Raw genomic sequence first — 26558 nt, 5'->3', positions numbered from 1 at the left:
ATAATCTCCAGCAGAATACAGTCAATTATAATCTCCAGCAGAATACAGTCAGTGAATAATCTCCATCAGAATACAACCAGTGAATAATCTCCAGCAGAATACAGTCAGTGAATAATCCCCAGCAGAATACAGTCAGTGAATAATCTCAAGCAGAATACAGTCAGTGAATAATCATCAGCAGAATACAGTCAGTGAATAATCTCCAGCAGAATACAGTCAGTGAATAATCTTCAGCAGAATACAGTCAGTGAATAATCTCCAGCAGAATACAGTCAGTGAATAATCTCAAGCAGAATACAGTCAATGAATAATCTCCAGCAGAATACAGTCAATGAATAATCTCCAGCAGAATACAGTCAGTGAATAATTTCAAGCAGAATACAGTCAATGAATAATCTCCAGCAGAATACAGTCAATGAATAATCTCCAGCAGAATACAGTCAGTGAATAATCTCCAGCAGAATACAGTCAGTGAACAATCTCCAGCAGAATACAGTCAGTGAACAATCTCCAGCAAAATACAGTCAGTGAATAATCTCCAGCAGAATACAGTCAGTGAATAATCTCAAGCAGAATACAGTCAATGAATAATCTCCAGCAGAATACAGTCAGTGAATAATCTCCAGCAGAATAGTCAATGAATAATCCCCAGCAGAATACAGTCAGTGAACAATCTCCAGCAGAATACAGTCAGTGAACAATCTCCAGCAGAATACAGTCAGTGAATAATCTCCAGCAGAATACAGTCAGTGAATAATCTCCAGCAGAATACAGTCAGTGAAGAATCTCCAGCAGAATACAGTCAGTGAATTATCTCCAGCAGAATACAGTCAGTGAATTATCTCCAGCAGAATACAGTCATTGAAGAATCTCCAGCAGAATACAGTCAATGAATAATCTCCAGCAGAATACAGTCAGTGAATAATCTCCAGCAGAATACAACCAGTGAATAATCTCCAGCAGAATACAGTCAGTGAATAATCTCCAGCAGAATACTAGTGTTGAGCGGCATAGGCCATATTTCACGAATATATGGACGAATATTCATCATATATTCGTGAATTTCGAATATTCGTTATATTCGAGTGGGTTTTTAAACATTGCGAATTTTCGGCAATGGCGAAAATAATTGCGAAAAAAAATGATTGCGAGAATTACGTCGCTCGCGCGCATGCGCGCTATTACATCACGCGAGAACAGAGATGCTTGCCAGTGACATCGCGATCGCGAATCAGCGAAGCGAAGATGGTGGGAAGTAATTTCAGCGAAAGTGAGGAGAGAGTTCTGATTTGTGTAAGTAGTTTCACCACTGTTAGTTAATTATATTTAACTGCATTTTAGACTAGATTAAAAGTTATGAATCATAATTTTTAAGCTAGTCATGATATAAGATCATATAGCAGTGTTTCACAAACAGTGTATCTCCAGCTGTTGCAAAACTACAACTCCCAGCATGCCTGTACAGCTGGAGGCACTCTGGTTAGGAAACACATGTGTTGCCTGGACAGTCTGGCCATGCTGGGAGTTGTAGTTTTGCAACATCTGCCGGGCCACAGTTTTCAGACCACTATACAGGGGTCTCTAAACTGTGGCCCTCCAGATGCTGCAAAACTACAATTCTCAGCCTGCTAACTGTCCAGGAAGTTCGGCAACAACTGGCACTTCAGTTGTTGCCGAAATATAACTCCCAGCATGCCTGGACAGCATCTGCCTGAACAAATGTAGTTTTGCAGCATCTGGAGGCACACTGGTTAGGAAACATTGTCTGTTTCCTTAGTGTTTCCCAATCCATGTGCCTCCAGCTGTGGCAAAACTATAACTCCCAGCATGCACTGACAGACCATACATGCTGGGAGTTGTAGTTTTGCAACAGCTGGAGGCACATTGGTTGTGAAACAGTTAGGTAACAAACTCTGTGTTTTGCAACCAGTGTGCCTCCAGCTGTTGCAAAACTACAACTCCCAGCATGCAACTCCCTGCATCCCCCCCCTCCCCCAATGTGAATGTACAGGGTACACTCACATGGGCGGGGGCTTAGAGTGTGTTTCTAGCTGCAAATTCGATATGCAGCTAATTTTGCTCTGCAGCTCAAACTCTCAGCGGTAAACTACTTTGATCCCCCGCCCGTGTGACTGTACCCTAAAAACACAACACTACACTACACTAACATAAAATAAAAAGTAAAAAACACTACATATACACATACCCCTACACCGCCCCCCTCCCCAATAAAAATGAAAAACGTCTCGTACGGCACTGTTTCCTAAACGGAACCTCCAGCTGTTGCAAAACAACTCCCCAGTATTGCCGGACAGCCATTGACTGTTCAGGCATGCTGGGAGTTTTGCAACAGCTGGAGGCACCCTGTTTGGGAATCACTGGCGTAGAATACCCCTATGTCCACCCCTATGCAAATCCCCAATCTAGGCCTCAAATGCGCATGGCGCTCTCACTTTGGAGCCCTGTCGTATTTCAAGGCAACAGTTTACGGTCACATATGGGGTATCGCTGTACTCTGCAGAATTTGCCCAACAAATATTGGGGGGCTTTTTCTTCTTTAACCCCTTATGAAAAGGTCAAGTTGGGGTCTACACCAGCATGTTAGTGTAAAAAAATCAAAATTTTACACTAACTTGCTGGTGTTGTCCTCTACATTTCATTTTCACAAGAGGTAAAAGGGAAAAATGACCCCCAAAAATTGGAACGCAATTTCTCCTGAGTACGGAGATACCCCATATGTGGATGCAACGTGCTCTGCGGGCGCACAACAAGGCCCAGAAGGGAGAGTGCACCATGTACATTTGAGGTGATTTGCACAGGGGGGGGGGGCTGATTGTTATAGCAGTTGTGACAAAAGCAAAAAAAAAAAAAAAAACACACACACATGTGACCCCATTTTGGAAACTAGAACCCTCATGGAATGTAATGAGGGGTGCAGTGAGAATTTACCCCCCACAGGTGTCTGACAGATCTTTGTGATCTGTGATCTATAAAAATGATCTATAAAAGTGATCTGTGAAAATGAAAAATGTAATTTTTTATTTGCACAGCCCACTTTTCCAAAGATCTGTCAGACCCCTGTGGGGTATTAAGGCTACTATATACTACATAATCTTTACTCAGGGAGTTATCACTGTGTTATCACCTTGTTAATCACATGATAGATTTTAGACCAGACATTTACGTCATATGTCCATAAGGGCTTAAACAAAAGTGTGACAATTTACTTGTTTCTTCATGTTGCAGCGTTTCCTTGAAAAAGGTTATGACCAGACACGCTCCCAAATTGTCAAGAAGGACATTGTCCGCTCCCTAATGCGGGAGCTGAGGAAAGATCACGGCGGCAGACATGACCGCATGGCGGTCTTAAAAAAAAATGGTTGGACCTAAAGAGGCGGCACATGGACCGGGTCCGACAAATATGGGACCAGTATCAACCAGGTAAGCAATTGGTGACAGTTATGTAAGGGCAGATGTAATTAATCTTAGGGCAGATGTTGTTAATCCTATTTGTTTGTGAGTCTGACTCCAGATTGTGGTAACATATGTGGGGACCGGGTGTCTTGAAGCTATGAGGCAGCTGTGGGTCACCAGCTCTGGGGGGTGTTGGTAGGCCAGAGGCCTAGGTTCTGGACTAGATGGTACAATCCACGGACCCAGATGGTATGAGTGCCCGGTGTCGTGACGCCAGGAAGGTTTGGTGGCTCTGGTGACCTTCCGACTGGGTGTCCCAGGAGATCCCCTGCTAGGTGTTGTGTAGCAATAAGAGACAGAGTACCAAATAAGGATCAACGGAAATTTTACTGGCAGTCCAGATGGTACAGTACAGATCCAGGGCTCAGGAGCGATCCTGTGAAGCGTGAGACTAGAGGACTTGCTGAGACTTATAGTGCTGGATCGGCTAAGTTGCTTACTTTCAATCTTGAAGACAGGTTCTGCGACTTGGGAGATTAGAGATGAATTCTGTATAGAAGACTTTGATAGCATAGCCCTCTGCACAGGTGCAGTATTCTGGCCACTTTCTCCACACTAGCCACTAGAGACTTGCACAGCAGCCACACTAGATCTTGCCTTGGCAAAGGGTAGACCTAGATTAAACTAGAATATACAGTGTAGGGGGTAGTGTTGAGCTGCATAGGCCATATTCGAATTTGTTATATTTCACGAATATATGGACAAATATTCGTCATATATTCGCTAAATTCGCATATTCGTAATATTCACGTTTTATTTTCGCATATGCGAACATTTGCATATGCAAAAAATTGCGTAAACGAAAATTCGCATATGCGAAAATTAGCATATGCGAAAATTCCTACGCCAGTCTCACACAGTAGTATTAGAGCCTTCTTTACACCACACAAGCTGGAAGCAGAAAGGGGTGATCACTGTGATGTGTACTGTGAAAAAAATAAATAAATAAATGAATATTCGTAATTACGAATATATAGTGCTATATTCGCGAATAAAATTCGTATTGCGAATATTCACGAGCAACACTAGTAGGGGGTTGTCTTAATGCTCAGCAATCCTGATAGGCTCAACACATGTCACATGATCCTACCAGTAACCCATGGTAACAAGAGAAGTTTCATGCTTTATGCATGCATTAACTCCTTAAGTGCAAAACATATGAATATGCATATTAAACAGTTTATTATGCACAAACAGGATTAATACTGGAATCAATATAAATGCTATAGTAACAAAATATATTCTAAACCACATGTTATCTATACAATACAAGGATAGTGCATAAAAGACATTAACTTAGGACCCCAAAGGCACATGTTCAGCCGAAGGTCAAAGGCTCATCAGCAGGACAGTATTGCAGACACTGTTCGGGGACATTATACATATATCAACACCCAAGGTATTCATAGTACGGCTGAAAAAAGACATACGTCCATCAAGTTAAACCAGGGAATTTAAGTGAAGTGGTGTGGTGGGTTAAAGGGGAAAGGTTGGAATTTTATAACTGCATAGGTTATAAGAAATGGGAGGAGGAAGAGGAGGGGATCATCCCGGAGGAGGAGGAGGAACAGCCAGGGCCCTCCCACATGGCCCAAGCCATACCACCACCAGCACCACAGGAGGGAGAGGAGGGGGATTCCTCCCCACTCTCCAGTCAAGATGTGGCCTACACTCCAAATCAGGAGAGTAAGTATATGCACACATCCTTAGAATTTTGTATGCATAAGATGTACAGAATAAAGAGGGCAACATTCAAGGTGAAACAAAACAATACAGTAATTTTATACAGTAACATTAGACAGTAATTCATGTAAATAAATATACATAAATTCATGTGTATATATATATGTGTGTGTGTGTTTTATATTTTTTTATAATACCTCAGTCATGCACCGGTATCTATGGTGAGGTCCTGAAGGTTTATGATTATAGTTTTATTTTTCTTACATAATGGTATGGATTTCAGGAGAATTTATTCACTGGTGATAAGATATTATTTGTAAATTAAAATAAAAAAGTTATTAGGACAAATAAATTCGCTCATGTATTTAAAAAACAACCAATTTGTTAATGTTGTTTCTAAAGCATTTATACTTGATAACAAAGTTCTAAATCAGTTTAATATATTGTTATGTTATGTATTGTAAGTGCTTTTACATATGCTATACAAATATACATGTTACTCTTCATTACAATTAATTCTATGTTTTTTTTTTTATCAGTTGCCCAACAATTAAAAAAAAAAAAAGACCATGAAAAAATGAGAAAGGACATGATGAGGATGGCGCGGAAAATAGCGGGATTGGAGGAGTTGATTAATAAGTTAATATAGTTTTTTGTTTTTGTTTTGTTGTTCTATTTATTTCTTCATTTTCTTTAAAAGTTAATCATAAAAAAAAACGTGTGGTCTTCTTTTTATTTGTTTTTTTTCCCTTGTTTAGAACAGGTGACTAAAAATTTCCATGTGGGCTTTTCGTTGGGAGGAGTTAACAGCAATCGTCTAATGGGTCTGCAGCATGAGTAGACATGACCGCACTAGACGTGAACGCAGCACGAGTAGTCAATATCGTGGCAAATTGACTTGGGTTTTTATGTGACAGTAGCATGAACAGACAATATAGTGGCAGAATGACTCAGGTTTTATGTGACAGTAGCATGATCAGACAATATAGTGGCAGAATGACTCAGGTTTTATGTGACAGTAGCATGATCAGACAATATAGTGGCAGAATGACTCAGGTTTTATGTGACAGCAGCATGATCAGACAATATAGTGGCAGAATGACTCAGGTTTTATGTGACAGTAGCATGATCACACAATATAGTAGCAGAATGACTCAGGTTTTATGTGACAGTAGCATGATCAGACAATATAGTGGCAGAATGACTCAGGTTTTATGTGACAGTAGCATGATCAGACAATATAGTGGCAGAATGACTCAGGTTTTATGTGACAGCAGCATGATCAGACAATATAGTGGCAGAATGACTCAGGTTTTATGTGACAGTAGCATGATCAGACAATATAGTGGCAGAATGACTCAGGTTTTATGTGACAGTAGCATGATCAGACAATATAGTGGCAGAATGACTCAGGTTTTATGTGACAGTAGCATGATCAGACAATATAGTGGCAGAATGACTCAGGTTTTATGTGACAGTAGCATGATCACACAATATAGTGGCAGAATGACTCAGGTTTTATGTGACAGTAGCATGATCAGACAATATAGTGGCAGAATGACTCAGGTTTTATGTGACAGTAGCATGATCAGACAATATAGTGGCAGAATGACTCAGGTTTTATGTGACAGTAGCATGATCAGACAATATAGTGGCAGAATGTCTCAGGTTTTATGTGACAGTAGCATGATCAGACAAAATAGTGGCAGAATGACTCAGGTTTTATGTGACAGTAGCATGATCACACAATATAGTGGCAGAATGAATCAGGTTTTATGTGACAGTAGCATGATCAGACAATATAGTGGCAGAATGACTCAGGTTTTATGTGACAGTAGCATGATCACACAATATAGTGGCAGAATGAATCAGGTTTTATGTGACAGTAGCATGATCAGACAAAATAGTGGCAGAATGACTCAGATTTTATGTGACAGTAGCATGATCACACAATATAGTGGCAGAATGAATCAGGTTTTATGTGACAGTAGCATGATCACACAATATAGTGGCAGAAGGACTCGGGTTTTATGTGACAGTAGCATGATCACACAATATAGTGGTAGAATGACTCAGGTTTTATGTGACAGTAGCATGATCACACAATATAGTGGTAGAATGACTCAGGTTTTATGTGACAGCAGCATGATCAGACAATATAGTGGCAGAATGACTCAGGTTTTATGTGACAGTAGCATGATCAGACAATATAGTGGTAGAATGACTCAGGTTTTATGTGACAGTAGCATGATCACACAATATAGTGGTAGAATGACTCAGGTTTTATGTGACAGTAGCATGATCTGACAATATAGTGGCAGAATGACTCAGGTTTTATGTGACAGCAGCATGATCAGACAATATAGTGGCAGAATGACTCAGGTTTTATGTGACAGCAGCATGATCACACAATATAGTGGCAGAATGACTCAGGTTTTATGTGACAGTAGCATGATCACACAATATAGTGGCAGAATGTCTCAGGTTTTATGTGACAGCAGCATGATCAGACAATATAGTGGCAGAATGACTCAGGTTTTATGTGACAGTAGCATGATCACACAATATAGTGGTAGAATGACTCAGGTTTTATGTGACAGTAGCATGATCACACAATATAGTGGTAGAATGACTCAGGTTTTATGTGACAGTAGCATGATCACACAATATAGTGGTAGAATGACTCAGGTTTTATGTGACAGTAGCATGATCAGACAATATAGTGGTAGAATGACTCAGGTTTTATGTGACAGTAGCATGATCAGACAATATAGTGGCAGAATGTCTCAGGTTTTATGTGACAGTAGCATGATCACACAATATAGTGGTAGAATGACTCAGGTTTTATGTGACAGTAGCATGATCTGACAATATAGTGGCAGAATGACTCAGGTTTTATGTGACAGTAGCATGATCAGACAATATAGTGGTAGAATGACTCAGGTTTTATGTGACAGTAGCAGGATCAGACAATATAGTGGTAGAAGGACTCAGGTTTTATGTGACAGTAGCATGATCACACAATATAGTGGCAGAATGAATCAGGTTTTATGTGACAGTAGCATGATCAGACAATATAGTGGCAGAATGTCTCAGGTTTTATGTGACAGCAGCATGATCAGACAATGTAGTGGCAGAATGACTCAGGTTTTATGTGACCGTAGCATGATCAGACAATATAGTGGCAGAATGACTCAGGTTTTATGTGACAGTAGCATGATCAGACAATATAGTGGCAGAATGTCTCAGGTTTTATGTGACAGTAGCATGATCAGACAATATAGTGGCAGAATGTCTCAGGTTTTATGTGACAGTAGCATGATCAGACAATATAGTGGCAGAATGTCTCAGGTTTTATGTGACAGCAGCATGATCAGACAATATAGTGGCAGAATGACTCAGGTTTTATGTGACAGTAGCATGATCAGACAATATAGTGGCAGAATGACTCAGGTTTTATGTGACAGCAGCATGATCAGACAATATAGTGGCAGAATGTCTCAGGTTTTATGTGACAGCAGCATGATCAGACAATATAGTGGCAGAATGACTCAGGTTTTATGTGACAGTAGCATGATCAGACAATATAGTGGCAGAATGTCTCAGGTTTTATGTGACAGTAGCATGATCACACAATATAGTGGTAGAATGACTCAGGTTTTATGTGACAGTAGCATGATCAGACAATATAGTGGCAGAATGACTCAGCTTTTATGTGACAGTAGCATGATCAGACAATATAGTGGCAGAATGACTCAGCTTTTATGTGACAGTAGCATGATCAGACAATATAGTGGCAGAATGTCTCAGGTTTTATGTGACAGTAGCATGATCAGACAATATAGTGGCAGAATGACTCAGGTTTTATGTGACAGTAGCATGATCACACAATATAGTGGCAGAATGACTCAGGTTTTATGTGACAGTAGCATGATCACACAATATAGTGGTAGAATGACTCAGGTTTTATGTGACAGTAGCATGATCAGACAATATAGTGGCAGAATGACTCAGGTTTTATGTGACAGTAGCATGATCAGACAATATAGTGGTAGAATGACTCAGGTTTTATGTGACAGCAGCATGATCACACAATATAGTGGTAGAATGACTCAGGTTTTATGTGACAGTAGCATGATCAGACAATATAGTGGCAGAATGACTCAGGTTTTATGTGACAGTAGCATGATCAGACAATATAGTGGCAGAATGACTCAGGTTTTATGTGACAGTAGCATGATCAGACAATATAGTGGCAGAATGACTCAGGTTTTATGTGACAGTAGCATGATCACACAATATAGTGGCAGAATGAATCAGGTTTTATGTGACAGTAGCATGATCAGACAATATAGTGGCAGAATGTCTCAGGTTTTATGTGACAGTAGCATGATCAGACAATATAGTGGCAGAATGTCTCAGGTTTTATGTGACAGCAGCATGATCAGACAATGTAGTGGCAGAATGACTCAGGTTTTATGTGACAGTAGCATGATCAGACAATATAGTGGCAGAATGTCTCAGGTTTTATGTGACAGCAGCATGATCAGACAATATAGTGGCAGAATGACTCAGGTTTTATGTGACAGTAGCATGATCAGACAATATAGTGGCAGAATGACTCAGGTTTTATGTGACAGCAGCATGATCAGACAATATAGTGGCAGAATGTCTCAGGTTTTATGTGACAGCAGCATGATCAGACAATATAGTGGCAGAATGACTCAGGTTTTATGTGACAGTAGCATGATCAGACAATATAGTGGCAGAATGTCTCAGGTTTTATGTGACAGTAGCATGATCACACAATATAGTGGTAGAATGACTCAGGTTTTATGTGACAGTAGCATGATCAGACAATATAGTGGCAGAATGACTCAGCTTTTATGTGACAGTAGCATGATCAGACAATATAGTGGCAGAATGACTCAGCTTTTATGTGACAGTAGCATGATCAGACAATATAGTGGCAGAATGTCTCAGGTTTTATGTGACAGTAGCATGATCAGACAATATAGTGGCAGAATGACTCAGGTTTTATGTGACAGTAGCATGATCACACAATATAGTGGCAGAATGACTCAGGTTTTATGTGACAGTAGCATGATCACACAATATAGTGGTAGAATGACTCAGGTTTTATGTGACAGTAGCATGATCAGACAATATAGTGGCAGAATGACTCAGGTTTTATGTGACAGTAGCATGATCAGACAATATAGTGGTAGAATGACTCAGGTTTTATGTGACAGCAGCATGATCACACAATATAGTGGTAGAATGACTCAGGTTTTATGTGACAGTAGCATGATCAGACAATATAGTGGCAGAATGACTCAGGTTTTATGTGACAGTAGCATGATCAGACAATATAGTGGCAGAATGACTCAGGTTTTATGTGACAGTAGCATGATCACACAATATAGTGGCAGAATGAATCAGGTTTTATGTGACAGTAGCATGATCAGACAATATAGTGGCAGAATGACTCAGGTTTTATGTGACAGTAGCATGATCATACAATATAGTGGCAGAATGACTCAGGTTTTATGTGACAGTAGCATGATCAGACAATATAGTGGCAGAATGACTCAGGTTTTATGTGACCGTAGCATGATCAGACAATATAGTGGCAGAATGACTCAGGTTTTATGTGACAGTAGCATGATCAGACAATATAGTGGCAGAATGACTCAGGTTTTATGTGACAGTAGCATGATCAGACAATATAGTGGCAGAATGTCTCAGGTTTTTATGTGACAGTAGCATGATCAGACAATATAGTGGCAGAATGACTCAGGTTTTATGTGACAGTAGCATGATCAGACAATATAGTGGCAGAATGTCTCAGGTTTTATGTGACAGCAGCATGATCAGACAATATAGTGGCAGAATGACTCAGGTTTTATGTGACCGTAGCATGATCAGACAATATAGTGGTAGAATGACTCAGGTTTTATGTGACAGTAGCATGATCACACAATATAGTGGCAGAATGACTCAGGTTTTATGTGACAGTAGCATGATCAGACAATATAGTGGTAGAATGACTCAGGTTTTATGTGGCAGCAGCATGATCAGACAATATAGTGGCAGAATGACTCAGGTTTTATGTGACAGCAGCATGATCAGACAATATAGTGGCAGAATGACTCAGGTTTTATGTGACAGTAGCATGATCACACAATATAGTGGCAGAATGTCTCAGGTTTTATGTGACAGTAGCATGATCACACAATATAGTGGCAGAATGACTCAGGTTTTATGTGACAGCAGCATGATCACACAATATAGTGGCAGAATGACTCAGGTTTTATGTGACAGCAGCATGATCAAACAATATAGTGGCAGAATGACTCAGGTTTTATGTGACAGCAGCATGATCAGACAATATAGTGGCAGAATGAATCAGGTTTTATGTGACAGTAGCATGATCAGACAATATAGTGGCAGAATGTCTCAGGTTTTATGTGACAGTAGCATGATCAGACAATATAGTGGCAGAATGACTCAGGTTTTATGTGACAGTAGCATGATCAGACAATATAGTGGCAGAATCACTCAGGTTTTATGTGACAGTAGCATGATCAGACAATATAGTGGCAGAATGACTCAGGTTTTATGTGACAGTAGCATGATCAGACAATATAGTGGCAGAATGACTCAGGTTTTATGTGACAGTAGCATGATCAGACAATATAGTGGCAGAATGACTCAGGTTTTATGTGACAGTAGCATGATCAGACAATATAGTGGCAGAATGACTTAGGTTTTATGTGACCGTAGCATGATCAGACAATATAGTGGCAGAATGACTCAGGTTTTATGTGACAGTAGCATGATCAGACAATATAGTGGCAGAATGACTTAGGTTTTATGTGACCGTAGCATGATCAGACAATATAGTGGCAGAATGACTCAGGTTTTATGTGACAGTAGCATGATCACACAATATAGTGGCAGAATGAATCAGGTTTTATGTGACAGTAGCATGATCAGACAATATAGTGGCAGAATGACTCAGGTTTTATGTGACAGTAGCATGATCAGACAAAATAGTGGCAGAATGACTCAGGTTTTATGTGACAGTAGCATGATCAGACAATATAGTGGCAGAATGACTCAGGTTTTATGTGACAGTAGCATGATCAGACAATATAGTGGCAGAATGACTCAGGTTTTATGTGACAGTAGCATGATCACACAATATAGTGGCAGAATGACTTAGGTTTTATGTGACAGTAGCATGATCACACAATATAGTGGCAGAATGAATCAGGTTTTATGTGACAGTAGCATGATCGGACAATATAGTGGCAGAATGAATCAGGTTTTATGTGACAGTAGCATGATCAGACAATATAGTGGCAGAAAGTCTCAGGTTTTATGTGACAGTAGCATGATCAGACAATATAGTGACAGAATGAATCAGGTTTTAGGTGATCGCAGCATGAGTAGACAATATCGTGGCAAATTGACTTGGGTTTTTACGTGACAGCAGCATGAACAGACAATATAGTGGCAGAATGAATCATGTTTTACGTGATCGCAGCATGAGTAGACAATATCGTGGCAAAAGCCTGATGGCAGAAGCAGTAGTAGTAGTAATATGTAATGTCATAATCACTCAGGCAAGGGTTACAAGCAGCAGCAGTAGTGGTTATAGTACTAGATAGCGTCAAAACACTCGGGCAAGAGGTGACAGCAGCAGTAGTGGTAATAGTAGTATATAGTGACAAATCACTCGTGCAAGAGGTGCCATGAGCAGCAGCAGTAGTAGTAATAGTAGACAATATAGTGTCAAATCACTCGGGCAAGAGGTGCCATGAGCAGCAGCAGCAGTGTTAATAGTAGTATATAGTGGCAAATCCCTCTTGCAAGAAGTTCCATCAATAGCAGCAGCAGGAATAGTAATAGAAAGTGGGATTCACTCTGGCAAGAGGTGCCATCAGCAGCAGTGGTAATAGTAAAAAAAATGGCAAAGCACTCGAGCAAGAAGTGCCATCAGCAGCAGCAGTAGTAATAGATAGTGGCATATCACTCTGGCAAGAGGTGCCATCAGTAGCAGTGGTAATAGTAATAAAAAAATGGCAAAGCACTCGGGCAAGAAGTGCCATCAGCAGCAGCAGCAGTAGTAATAGATAGTGGCAAATCACTCTGGCAAGAGGTGCCATCAGCAGCAGCAGTAGTAATAGATACTGGCATATCACTCTGGCAAGAGGTGCCATCAGCAGCAGTGGTAATAGTAATAAAAAAATGGCAAAGCACTTGGGCAAGAAGTGCCATCAGCAGCATCACCAGTAGTAATAGTACTAGATAGTGGCAAATCACTCTGGCAAGAGGTGCCATCAGCAGCAGCAGTAGTAATAGATAAAGGCATATCACTCTGGCAAGAGGTGCCATAAGCAGCAGTGGTAATAGTAATAGATAGTGGTAAATCCCTCTGGCAAGAGGTGCCATCAGCAGCAGTAGTAATAGAAAGTGGCAAATCACTCGGGCAAAGGGTGACAGCAGCAGTATGAGTACGATATAGGTACATAATCACTCAGCCTTTTGGCATCAGCAGTAGGAGACCATATAGTGGCAAAATGACAAAGGCTTGAAGTTGCAGCAGCATGGGGAGTACTTTGGAAAAGCAGAATGACACAGGCCTGAGGTTGCTGTAGCCTGACTAGACCATATGGCCTCAAAATTTAAAAGTTTAAATAACTTTTTTTATATGCAATACATTACTTTTTAAATATAGCAAAAGAAAGAGGTTCAGGAAGCACCGTGTAGCCGGATTCCAGATCCACGTGGGTGCCAAGCTTCGGGAACAGACCAATTCCCACGAAGTACAGAAAAAAGGTAGAAGCGGCCCTTGTAGGTGAAACAATCACAAAATTTTATTCACACAGATGCCTGCACAGATGTGTGAATAAAATTTTGTGATTGTTTCACCTACAAGCCGGAGTGCCGCTTCTACCTAAATAGATGAGCAATTACATTTTAACCTGTTGGGAACGAAGGGCGTATGCATACGCCCTTGCGTCCTGGTACTTAAGGACGAAGGGCGTATCCATACGCCCGTGGGAATTTTGGTCCCCGCCGCGCGCCGGGCGGGGACCGGGCCGGGGTGACTGCTGATATCTATCAGCAGACACCCCGTGGAAATGCCCAGGGGGGTCATTAGCCCCCCCCCCCCATGTCGGCGATTCACACTTGCGATTTGCGCCAATTCCGGGTCATTACGGGTCTATGGTGACCCGGTGACCCGGAATAGAAGGGGGATCGTGGGTGTCTAAGACACCCGCGATCCCCCTGTAGCGATAGGAGTGAGGTGGCACGGGTGCCACCCCTCCTATCCCTGCTATTGGTGGTCTAGACGCGACCACCAATAGCAGATCAGGGGCGGAGGGCTTTACTTTCGTTTTCCCCGTCCTGCCCTCCCACAATAGGCGGGGCAGAACGGGGAAAACTAAGAGGACCGGGCCCGATGTCCACTTACCCCTCCGGAGGCTGCGGAGCGACGGGGATCGGCGGGCGGCGACGGAGATCTGTGGCGGCGTGCGGCAGAAGAGGACGGCTCCCGGATGCGACGGAAGCCGGTGAGTAGTTGCATAGCAACATCTAGAGGGCTACAGTCTGAGACCACTATAGTGGTCTCTAGACTGTAGCCCTCCAGATGTTGCAAAACTACAACTCCCAGCATGCCCAGACAGCTGTTTGCTGTGTGGGCATGCTGGAATTTGTAGTTTTGCAACAGCTGGAGGTCTGCAGTTTAGAGACCACTGCACAGTGATCTCTATACTCCCCTCTAGATCTTGCAAAACTACAACTCCTAGCATGCCCACACAGCTGTTTGGAGATCACTGTTCAGTGGTCTCTAAATTGTAGCACTCCAGATGTTGCAAAACTACAAATTCCAGCATGCCCACACAGAAAACAGCTGTCTCGGCATGCTGGGAGTTGTAGTTGCGTACCTCCAGCTGTTGCATAACTACATCTCCCAGCATGCCCTTCTGTGATCAGTCATGCTGGGAATTGTAGTTTTGCAACAGCTGGAGGCACACTGGTTGGAAAATACTGAGTTAGGTAACAGAACCTAACTGAAGGTTTTCCAACCAGTGTGCCTCCAGCTGTTGCAAAACTACAACTCCCAGCATGTACTGACAGACCGTGCATGCTGGGAGTTGTAGTTTTGAAACAGTTGGAGGTTCCCCCCCCCCCCCCCCATGAGAACGTGCAGGGTATATTCACACGGGCGGGTTTACAGCAAGTTTCCTGCTTCAAGTATGGGTTGCGGCAAATTTTTGCCGCAGCGCAAATTCCTAGCGGGAAACTCACCGTAACCCGCCAGTGTGAATGTACCCTAAAAACACTACACTACACTAACACCTAATAAAGAGTAAAACACTGCATGTACACCCCCTTACACTGTCCCCCCAATAAAAATGAAAAACGTATTGTACGGCAGTGTTTCCAAAATGGAGCCTCCAGCTGTTGGAAAACAACAACTCCCAGCATTTCCGGACAGCCACTGACTATCCAGGCATGCTGGGAGTTTAGCAACAGCTGGAGGCACCCTGTTTGGGAATCACTGGCATAGAATACCCCTATGTCCACCCCTGTGCAATTCCTAATTTAGTCCTCAAATGCGCATGGTGCTCTCTCACTTTGGAGCCCTGTCGTATTTCAAGGAAACAGTTTAGGGCCACACATGGGGTATCTCCGTACTCGGGAGAAATTGCACTACAAATTTTGGGGGGCTTATTCTCCTTTTACCCCTTATGAAAAGGAAAAGTTGGGGTCTACACCAGCCTGTCAGTGTAAGAAAAAAAATGTTTTTACACTAACATGTTGGTGTTGCCCTATACTTTTTATTTTCACAAGAGGTAAAAGGAAAAAAAGACCCCCAAAATTTGTAACGCAATTTCTCCTGAGTACAGAAATACCCCATATGTGGCCGTAAAATGCTCTGCGAGCGCACAACAAGGCTCAGGAGTGAGAGCGCACCATGTACATTTGAGGCCTAAATTGGTGATTTGCACAGGGGTGGCTGATTTTACAGCGGTTCTGACATAAACCCAAAAAAATAAATACCCAGATGTGACCCCATTTTGGAAACTACACCCCTCACGGAATGTAACAAGGGGTACAGTGAACATTTACGCCCCACAGGTGTCTGACAGATTTTTGGAACAGTGGTCTGTGAAAATGAAAAATGTAATTTTTTTGTTTGCACAGCCCACTGTTCCAAAGATCTGTCAAACGCCAGTAGGGTGTAAATTCTCACTGTACCCCTTATTACATTCCGTGAGGGGTGTCGTTTCCAAAATGGGGTCACATGTGGGGGGGTCCACTGTTCTGGCACCACGGGGGGCTTTGTAAATGCACATGGCCCCCGACTTCCATTCCAAACAAATTATCTCTCTAAAAGCTCAATGGCGCTCCTTCTCATCTGAGCGTTGTAGTTCGCTCGCAGAGCACTTGACGTCCAAACATGGGGTATTTCCATACTCAGAAGAAATCGGGTTACAAATTTTGGGGGGCATTTTCTCCTATTACCCTTTGTAAAAAAGTAAAATTTGGGGAAAAACCTGCATTTTAGTGGAAAAATATTTTTTTTTCATTTACACATCCGACTTTAACAAAAAGTTGTCAAACACCTGTGGGGTGTTAAGGCTCACTGTACCCCTTATTACGTTCCTTGAGGGGTGTCGTTTCCATAATAGTGTGCGATGTGTTTTTTTTTGCTGTCCTGGCACCATAGGGGCTTCCTAAATGTGACATGCCCCCCAAAAACCATTTCAGAAAAACTCACTCTCCTAAATCCCATTGTTGCTCCTTCGCTTCTGAGCCCTCTAGTGCACCCACAGAACACTTGACATACACATATGAGGTATTTTCTTACTCGGGAGAAATTGGGTTACAAATTTTGAGAGGATTTTTTCCTTTTACCCCTTGTAAAAATTCAAAAACTGGGTCTACAAGAACATGCCAGTGTAAAAAATGAAGATTTTGAAATTTCTCCTTCACTTTGCTGCTATTCCTGTGAAACACCTAAAGGGTTAACACACTGAGTGAATGTCATTTTGAATACTTTGAGGGGTGCAGTTTTTATAATGGGGTCATTTATGGGGTATTTCTAACCAGAAGACCCTTCAAATCCACTTCAAACCTGAACTGGTCCCTGAAAAATTCCGATTTTGAAAATTTTACGAAAAATTGGAAAATTGTTGCTGAACTTTGAAGCCCTCTGATGTCTTCCAAAAGTAAAAACTCATCAATTTTATGATGCAAACATAAAGTAGACATATTGTATATGTGAATCAATATATAATTTATTTGGAATATCCATATTCCTTATAAGCAGAGAGCTTCAAAGTTAGAAAAATGCTAAATTTTCAAATTTTTCATGAAATTTTAGAATTTTTCACCAAGAAATGATGCAAGTATCGCCGAAAATTTACCACTAACATAAAGTAGAATATGTCACGAAAAAACAATCTCGGAATCAAATTATAAGTAAAAGCATCCCAGAGTTATTAATGCTTAAAGTGACAGTGGTCAGATTTGCAAAAAATGCTCCCGTCCTTAGGGTCATAATGGGCTCCGTCCCCAAGGGGTTAAACTAATGTGCCAGCAGCATGAGGACAGCATATAGTGGCTTAATGACACAGCCTGGAAATATTTACGCCCTTTAACACTAACTGCCCACTATGAGTTTAAAAGGAAAATAATATAAAGTTCAAAGTGCATATTATAACACTTTCTTGGAATGCATAATAAAAATAAATAAATATCAAAAACATCAACAGTGTTACTGGTGCATGACTTTGGTATTGTAATAAAATATTTAATTTATATAACAATATGAGGAAACTTTAAAAAAAATAATACACACAATTACTGCAATGGAAATGTTTATTATGGTTGAAAGTATGTTGCTATCCGCCTTTAAACTTCTCACTCACAGACACAAAACAGAAGTCTAAATAACGTTAGATAGAAGTAGATAGGTTGTGGAGGTCCTGCATATGGTCAGCTCTAACAGGGGAGGACGGTGGGCACCGTTTTGCGATGGGCCATATGATGAATTGCAAAACACCGTCTCCACTGTCATACTCCGTTTTGGTTTGTTGCTCCAGTCGGCAAGACCAGAGCTCCAGCGGAGTGGCGTCTGACGTCAGGATAAGTTGAAGTTAGTGCAATTGAATGTATATTCTGGTAAAAATTATGTTGTCACGATGCCGGCTGGCAGGAGGTGGATCCTCTGTGCCAGAGAGGGATTGGCGTGGACCGTGCTAGTGGACCGGTTCTAAGTCACTACTGGTTTTCACCAGAGCCCGCCGCAAAGCGGGATGGTCTTGCTGCGGCGGTAGTGACCAGGTCGTATCCACTAGCAACGGCTCAACCTCTCTGACTGCTGAAGATAGGCGCGGTACAAGGGAGTAGACAGAAGCAAGGTCGGACGTAGCAGAAGGTCGGGGCAGGCAGCAAGGATCGTAGTCAGGGGCAACGGCAGGAGGTCTGGAACACAGGCTAGGAACACACAAGGAAACGCTTTCACTGGCACAATGGCAACAAGATCCGGCAAGGAAGGGAAGGGGAAGTGAGGTATAAATAGGGAGTGCACAGGTGAACACACTAATTAGAACCACTGCGCCAATCAGCGGCGCAGTGGCCCTTTAAATCGCAGAGACCCGGCGCGCGCGCGCCCTAGGGAGCGGGGCCGCGCGCGCCGGGACAGGACCGACGGAGAGCGAGTCAGGTACGGGAGCCGGGGTGCGCATCGCGAGCGGGCGCCACCCGCATCGCGAATCGCATCCCGGCTGGAGGCGGTATCGCAGCACACCGGGTCAGTGGATCTGACCGGAGCGCTGCAGTAGCGAGAGTGTAGCGAGCGCTCCGGGGAGGAGCGGGGACCCGGAGCGCTCGGCGTAACAGTACCCCCCCCCTTGGGTCTCCCCCTCTTCTTAGAGCCTGAGAACCTGAGGAGCAGACTTTTGTCTAGGATATTGTCCTCAGGTTCCCAGGATCTCTCTTCAGGCCCACAACCCTCCCAATCGACTAAAAAAAAGGTTTTCCCTCTGACCTTCTTGGAGGCCAGTATCTCCTTTACGGAGAAGATGTCCGAGGAGCCGGAAACAGGAGTGGGAGAAACAAGTTTGGGAGAGAAATGGTTGATGATGAGTGGTTTAAGAAGAGAAACGTGAAAGGCATTAGGAATACGAAGAGAAGGAGGAAGAAGAAGTTTGTAAGAGACAGGATTAATCTGGCACAAAATTTTGAAAGGACCAAGATAGCGTGGTCCCAATTTGTAGCTAGGGACACGGAAGCGGACATATTTAGCGGAGAGCCATACCTTGTCTCCAGGAGAAAAAATGGGGGGAGCTCTTCTTTTCTTATCAGCAAACTTCTTCATGCGTGATGAAGCCTGTAAGAGAGAATTTTGGGTCTCTTTCCATATGGTGGAAAGATCACGAGATATTTCATCCACAGCGGGCAAACCAGAGGGCAAGGGAGTAGGGAGGGGGGGAAGAGGGTGACGGCCGTACACCACGAAAAATGGGGATTTGGAGGAAGATTCAGAGACTCTGAAGTTATACGAGAATTCGGCCCATGGTAGAAGATCTGCCCAGTCATCCTGGCGAGAGGAAACAAAATGCCGTAAATAATCACCCAGGACCTGGTTAATTCTTTCTACTTGCCCATTGGATTGAGGATGATATGCAGAAGAAAAGTTTAATTTAATCTTGAGTTGTTTACAGAGAGCCCTCCAGAATTTTGACACGAATTGGACGCCTCTATCCGAGACGATCTGCGTGGGCAACCCGTGAAGACGAAAAATGTGTACAAAAAATTGTTTTGCCAACTGAGGCGCTGAAGGAAGACCAGGAAGAGGGATGAAATGTGCCATCTTGGAGAATCGATCAACGACCACCCAAACAACAGTGTTGCCACGGGATGGGGGTAAGTCTGTAATAAAGTCCATACCAATCAGAGACCAAGGCTGTTCGGGGACAGGCAGAGGATGAAGAAGACCAGCGGGCTTCTGGCGAGGAGTCTTATCCCGGGCACAGACAGTGCAGGCTCGCACAAAATCCACAACATCCGTCTCCAGAGTCGGCCACCAATAGAAACGAGAGATGAGTTGCACGGATTTCTTGATGCCCGCATGACCTGCGAGATGGGAGGAGTGACCCCATTTGAGGATTCCGAGGCGTTGGCGTGGAGAGACGAAGGTCTTCCCTGGAGGAGTTTGCCTGATGGAGGCTGGAGAAGTGGAGATCAGGCAGTCAGGAGGAATGATGTGTTGCGGAGAGAGCTCTACTTCCGAGGCATCCGAGGAACGAGAGAGAGCATCGGCCCTAATGTTCTTATCGGCAGGCCGAAAGTGAATTTCAAAATTAAATCGGGCAAAGAACAGAGACCACCTGGCCTGGCGAGGATTCAGCCGTTGGGCAGACTGGAGATAGGAGAGGTTCTTGTGATCGGTGTAGATAATAACTGGAAATCTTGATCCCTCCAGCAGATGCCTCCATTCCTCAAGTGCTAATTTAATGGCTAGAAGCTCTCGATCCCCGATGGAGTAGTTCCTCTCCGCCGGAGAGAAGGTCCTAGAAAAAAAACCACAAGTAACAGCATGCCCGGAAGAATTTTTTGTAGAAGGACCGCTCCAGCTCCTACTGAGGAGGCATCAACCTCCAATAGGAAGGGTTTAGATGGGTCAGGTCTGGAGAGCACGGGAGCCGAAAAAAAGGCAGACTTGAGCTGTTTAAAGGCGTCTTCCGCTTGAGGAGGCCATGACTTAGGATTGGCATTCTTTTTGGTTAAAGCGACGATAGGAGCCACAATGGTGGAAAAATGTGGAATAAATTGTCTGTAATAATTAGCGAACCCCAAAAAACGTTGGATAGCACGGAGTCCGGAGGGGCGTGGCCAATCTAAGACGGCAGAGAGTTTGTCTGGATCCATTTGTAGTCCCTGGCCAGAGACCAAGTATCCTAGGAAAGGAAGAGATTGACATTCAAACAGACATTTCTCCATTTTGGCATAAAGTTGATTGTCACGAAGTCTCTGAAGAACCATGCGGACATGCTGGCGGTGTTCTTCTAGATTGGCAGAAAAAATCAGGATATCGTCCAGATATACAACAACACAGGAATATAAGAGATCACGAAAAATTTCGTTAACAAAGTCTTGGAAGACGGCAGGGGCGTTGCACAGGCCAAAGGGCATGACCAGATACTCAAAGTGTCCATCTCTAGTGTTAAATGCCGTTTTCCATTCATCCCCCTCTCTGATGCGGATGAGATTATAAGCACCTCTTAAGTCCAGTTTGGTAAAGATGTGGGCACCTTGGAGGCGATCAAAGAGTTCAGAGATGAGAGGTAGGGGGTAGCGGTTCTTTACCGTGATTTTATTAAGACCGCGGTAGTCAATGCAAGGACGTAGGGAGCCATCTTTTTTGGACACAAAGAAAAATCCGGCTCCGGCAGGAGAGGAGGATTTGCGGATAAAGCCCTTTTTTAAATTTTCCTGGATGTACTCAGACATAGCAAGAGTCTCTGGGGCAGAGAGAGGATAAATTCTGCCCCGGGGTGGAGTAGTGCCCGGGAGGAGGTCAATAGGACAGTCATAAGGCCTGTGAGGAGGTAGAGTCTCAGCTTGTTTTTTGCAAAAAACATCCGCAAAGTCCATATAGGCCTTAGGGAGACCGGTTACAGGGGGAACCACAGAGTCACGGCAAGGAGTACTGGGAACCGGTTTAAGGCAATCCTTGAAACAAGAGGGACCCCAACTCTTGATCTCCCCAGTGGACCAATCCAGGGTTGGGGAATGGTGTTGAAGCCAGGGTAGTCCAAGGAGAATTTCGGAAGTGCAATTGGGGAGGACCAAAAACTCAATTTTCTCGTGATGAGGTCCGATGCACATTAGGATGGGCTCCGTGCGGAAACGTATGGTACAGTCCAATCTTTCATTGTTAACACAATTGATGTAGAGGGGTCTGGCGAGACTGGTCACCGGGATGTTGAACCTGTTGACGAGAGAGGCCAAAATAAAATTTCCTGCAGATCCAGAATCCAAGAAGGCCATAGTAGAGAAGGAGAAGGTAGAGGCAGATATCCGCACAGGCACAGTAAGACGTGGAGAAGCAGAGTTGACATCAAGGACTGTCACACCTTTGTGCGGAGTCAGCGTACGTCTTTCCAGGCGGGGAGGACGGATAGGACAATCCTTCAGGAAGTGTTCGGTCCCGGCACAGTACAGGCAGAGATTCTCCATGCGGCGTCGTGTCCTCTCTTGAAGTGTCAGGCGAGACCGGTCGACCTGCATAGCCTCCACGGCGGGAGGCACAGGAACGGATTGCAGGGGACCAGAGGAGAGAGGAGCCGGGGAGAAAAAACGCCTCGTGCGAACAAAGTCCATATCCTGGCGGAGCTCCTGACGCCTTTCGGAAAAACGCATGTCAATGCGAGTGGCTAGATGAATGAGTTCATGTAGGTTAGCAGGAATTTCTCGTGCAGCCAGAACATCTTTAATGTTGCTGGATAGGCCTTTTTTAAAGGTCGCGCAGAGGGCCTCATTATTCCAGGATAGTTCTGAAGCAAGAGTACGGAATTGTACGGCGTACTCGCCAACGGAAGAATTACCCTGGACCAGGTTCAACAGGGCAGTCTCAGCAGAAGAGGCTCGGGCAGGTTCCTCAAAGACACTTCGAATTTCCGAGAAGAAGGAGTGTACAGAGGCAGTGACGGGGTCATTGCGGTCCCAGAGCGGTGTGGCCCATGACAGAGCTTTTCCAGACAGAAGGCTGACTACGAAAGCCACCTTAGACCTTTCAGTAGGAAACTGGTCCGACATCATCTCCAAGTGCAGGGAACATTGAGAAAGAAAGCCACGGCAAAATTTAGAGTCCCCATCAAATTTATCCGGCAAGGATAGTCGTAGGCCTGAAGCGACCACTCGCTGCGGAGGAGATGATTGCTGAAGCTGTGGTAGTAGCTGCTGTAGCATCACGGTCAGTTGAGACAGCTGGTGGCCTTGTTGCGCTATCTGTTGTGACTGCTGGGCGACCACCGTGGTGAGGTCGGCGACAACTGGCAGAGGAACTTCAGCGGGATCCATGGCCGGATCTACTGTCACGATGCCGGCTGGCAGGAGGTGGATCCTCTGTGCCAGAGAGGGATTGGCCGTGCTAGTGGACCGGTTCTAAGTCACTACTGGTTTTCACCAGAGCCCGCCGCAAAGCGGGATGGTCTTGCTGCGGCGGTAGTGACCAGGTCGTATCCACTAGCAACGGCTCAACCTCTCTGACTGCTGAAGATAGGCGCGGTACAAGGGAGTAGACAGAAGCAAGGTCGGACGTAGCAGAAGGTCGGGGCAGGCAGCAAGGATCGTAGTCAGGGGCAACGGCAGGAGGTCTGGAACACAGGCTAGGAACACACAAGGAAACGCTTTCACTGGCACAATGGCAACAAGATCCGGCAAGGAAGGGAAGGGGAAGTGAGGTATAAATAGGAAGTGCACAGGTAAACACACTAATTAGAACCACTGCGCCAATCAGCGGCGCAGTGGCCCTTTAAATCGCAGAGACCCGGCGCGCGCGCGCCCTAGGGAGCGGGGCCGCGCGCGCCGGGACAGGACCGACGGAGAGCGAGTCAGGTACGGGAGCCGGGGTGCGCATCGCGAGCGGGCGCCACCCGCATCGCGAATCGCATCCCGGCTGGAGGCGGTATCGCAGCGCACCGGGTCAGTGGATCTGACCGGAGCGCTGCAGTAGCGAGAGTGTAGCGAGCGCTCCGGGGAGGAGCGGGGACCCGGAGCGCTCGGCGTAACATATGTGCATAGGGTCAGCTCTAATAGGGGAGGATGGTGTGCACCGTTCTGCGACGGGCCGTATGATGGATTGAAAAACACCGTCTCCACTGTTGCACTGCGTTTTGGTTTGTTGCTCCAGTCGGCAAGACCAGAGCTCCAGCGGAGGGGCGTCTGATGCCATGATAAGGTCAAAATAGAGTGAAATGTTGGTAGCAAAGGCCGACTGTTTGAAAGTGCATTAACGGGATTGTACGATTCAGTACGGACTAAAGAAAAATAGCTTTCCTCATAATGGAAAATTCATTGCAGTAATCACTTTTAATGGAAAAAAAAATTCCTCATATTATATATATATATATATATATATATATATATATATATGTTATATATATATATATATATATATATATATATATATATATATATATTTTATTATAATACCTCAGTCATGCACCAGTATCTATGGTGAGGTCCTGAAAGGTTTATGATTATAGTTTTATTTTTCTTATATAATGGTGTGGATTTCAGGGGAATTTATTCACCGCTGATAATATCTTTTTTTGTAAATTTTTTTTATTTTTTATTATTAGGACAATTAGATTCGCTCATCTATTTAAAGAAAAATAATTGTTAATGTTATTTATAAAGCATTTATACTTGATAACTAAGTTATTAATTAGTTTAATATATTGTTATGTTATGTATTGTAAGTGCTTTTACATATACTATACAAAAATCCTTTTGAATCTTCATTACAAGTAATTCAAATTTTTATTTCATATCTCTTGCAAAACAAATTAGAAAAAGATGAGAGACCTGACAAAACATCAGGAGAAGATGCAAAAGCATATGGAGACATATAGGCGCATGGAATGCGAAAACAAGAAGAAAATGGAGGAGATTGAGGAGATAATCATTAAGTTATCTTAGATTTTGTTTTTTAGGATTTATTAAAAAGTTATTCTTTAGAAAAAAAAAACGTGTGGTCTCCTTTTTAATTATTATTTATGTTGTTTATAACTGCTGAATAAAAATTTTCATGTGGGCTTTTCGTAGGGAGGAGTTAACAACAATGGTCTAATTGGTCTGCCTGACTCACCTGACCTTTATAGACTTGACAGAACACTTGACTTATAAATTAAACATCATTTTAAAAGTAGAACACTACTTTTGCACACAAGTTAAGGTATTAAAAGACCAATTTAAAAACATGAGAAAAATAACAGGTCGCCCTGGGGTCACTCTGCCAGAGAGGACCTTGACCCTAAGGACAGATACATAAATAAATAAATAAATAGCTACCGGTAAATAAATAATTAAAATCAAATGTACAGATTGATTTACATAATTTCATGATTATAAATAATATATAAATTAAACCATGATTAAAAAATTTATAAATTCATCATCAAATTACTATATTAATATTAAATTCATATATATATATATATATATATATATATATATATATATACATACACATAAATAAATAAATAAATAAATACATAATTAAAAAGTAAAAAAACAACGGATTTAATGGAGGGATAGCCAAGGAGAGGGAATGAATGACAAGGGACCCTTCAGCGCCCTGAACCGACGGCGGGTGCCACAAAGTCGCCGCCGATCCAGGACTCATTCATCTTGATGAATGTGAGTCTGTCCACGGAGTCTGTGGACAGACTGGTCCTCTTGTCCGTGACCACCCCACCTGCCACGCTGAATTTCCGCTCAGATAGTACGCTGGAGGGGGGGCAAGACAATAACTCCATCGCATACTGAGCGAGCTCGCGGCAGGTGTCCAATCTGGCAACCCAGTACTCCATGGGGTCATCGGTGCTCATACTGTCAGAAGCACCAACGGACCCCATGTAGTCTGCCACCATGCGGGCCAGACGCTGGTTGTGACTGCTGCTGCTGCTGCTACTGGGTCACTCAGATTAGAAGAACATCCTCATCTCACCCATTAGGTCCCCTGCTCACCTGCTGCTGCTGCTTGGTGCAGCCACCTGCTGGGTGAGATGGGCAGGGACAACTGGAGGCCGGGGAGTTGCCTGCTCCAACTGGCTGACAATGCAGGCCTGCAGTTCCTCCATCCGGTGCTGCCTCCGGCTGGCTGGGAGGAACTGCTCCAGTTTCCCCTTGCACCGTGGATCTAAAAGGGTGGCCATCCAAAAATCATCCCTCTCCTTGATAGTCTTGATCCGGGGGTCCCTCCTGAGGAATCGCAGCACGTGGGCAGCCATGGGTAAGAGCACAACCCGCTGTGACTCTTCATGGCTGCCCGGGTCCATGACCTCTTGCTCCTCATGCTGGAGGCGCTGCTGCTCACGCTCTGAGATGCCCCACCCCCGGACTATCGGTGCCCCCAACACCGGCTCTCGCTCCTGACCAGGCCCTGACTCCGCGACGTCAGCAGTAACCTCCTCCTCGTCCTGGGCCTGGTCTTGGTGGAGCAGTGTTGCCTCCTCCTGCTCCACCAAGGCACTCTCCCCAGCATCGAGCAGGCGATCTAGTGCCCTGTCCAGCAGGAACACTATGGGGAGCACGTCATTGAGGCCAACATGCTCCCCGCTGACCATCTTGGTCGCCTGCTC

General features: G+C 43.8%; 1 long non-coding RNA gene across 1 annotated transcript; it reads left to right on the top strand.

Moving 5' to 3' along the window:
- Window positions 1–912: 912 nt before the first annotated feature.
- On the top strand, window positions 913–5854 carry LOC130357968 (uncharacterized). The gene is made up of 3 exons (XR_008889345.1): window positions 913–1293; window positions 3247–3441; window positions 5697–5854. It is a non-coding gene; the product is annotated as an uncharacterized LOC130357968 (long non-coding RNA).
- Window positions 5855–26558: the final 20704 nt, after the last annotated feature.

This window comes from Hyla sarda, chromosome 2, assembly GCF_029499605.1.
Source record: "Hyla sarda isolate aHylSar1 chromosome 2, aHylSar1.hap1, whole genome shotgun sequence".
Classification (NCBI taxonomy): Eukaryota; Metazoa; Chordata; class Amphibia; order Anura; family Hylidae; genus Hyla; species Hyla sarda.
This window is presented reverse-complemented; position numbering and strand designations above follow the sequence as displayed.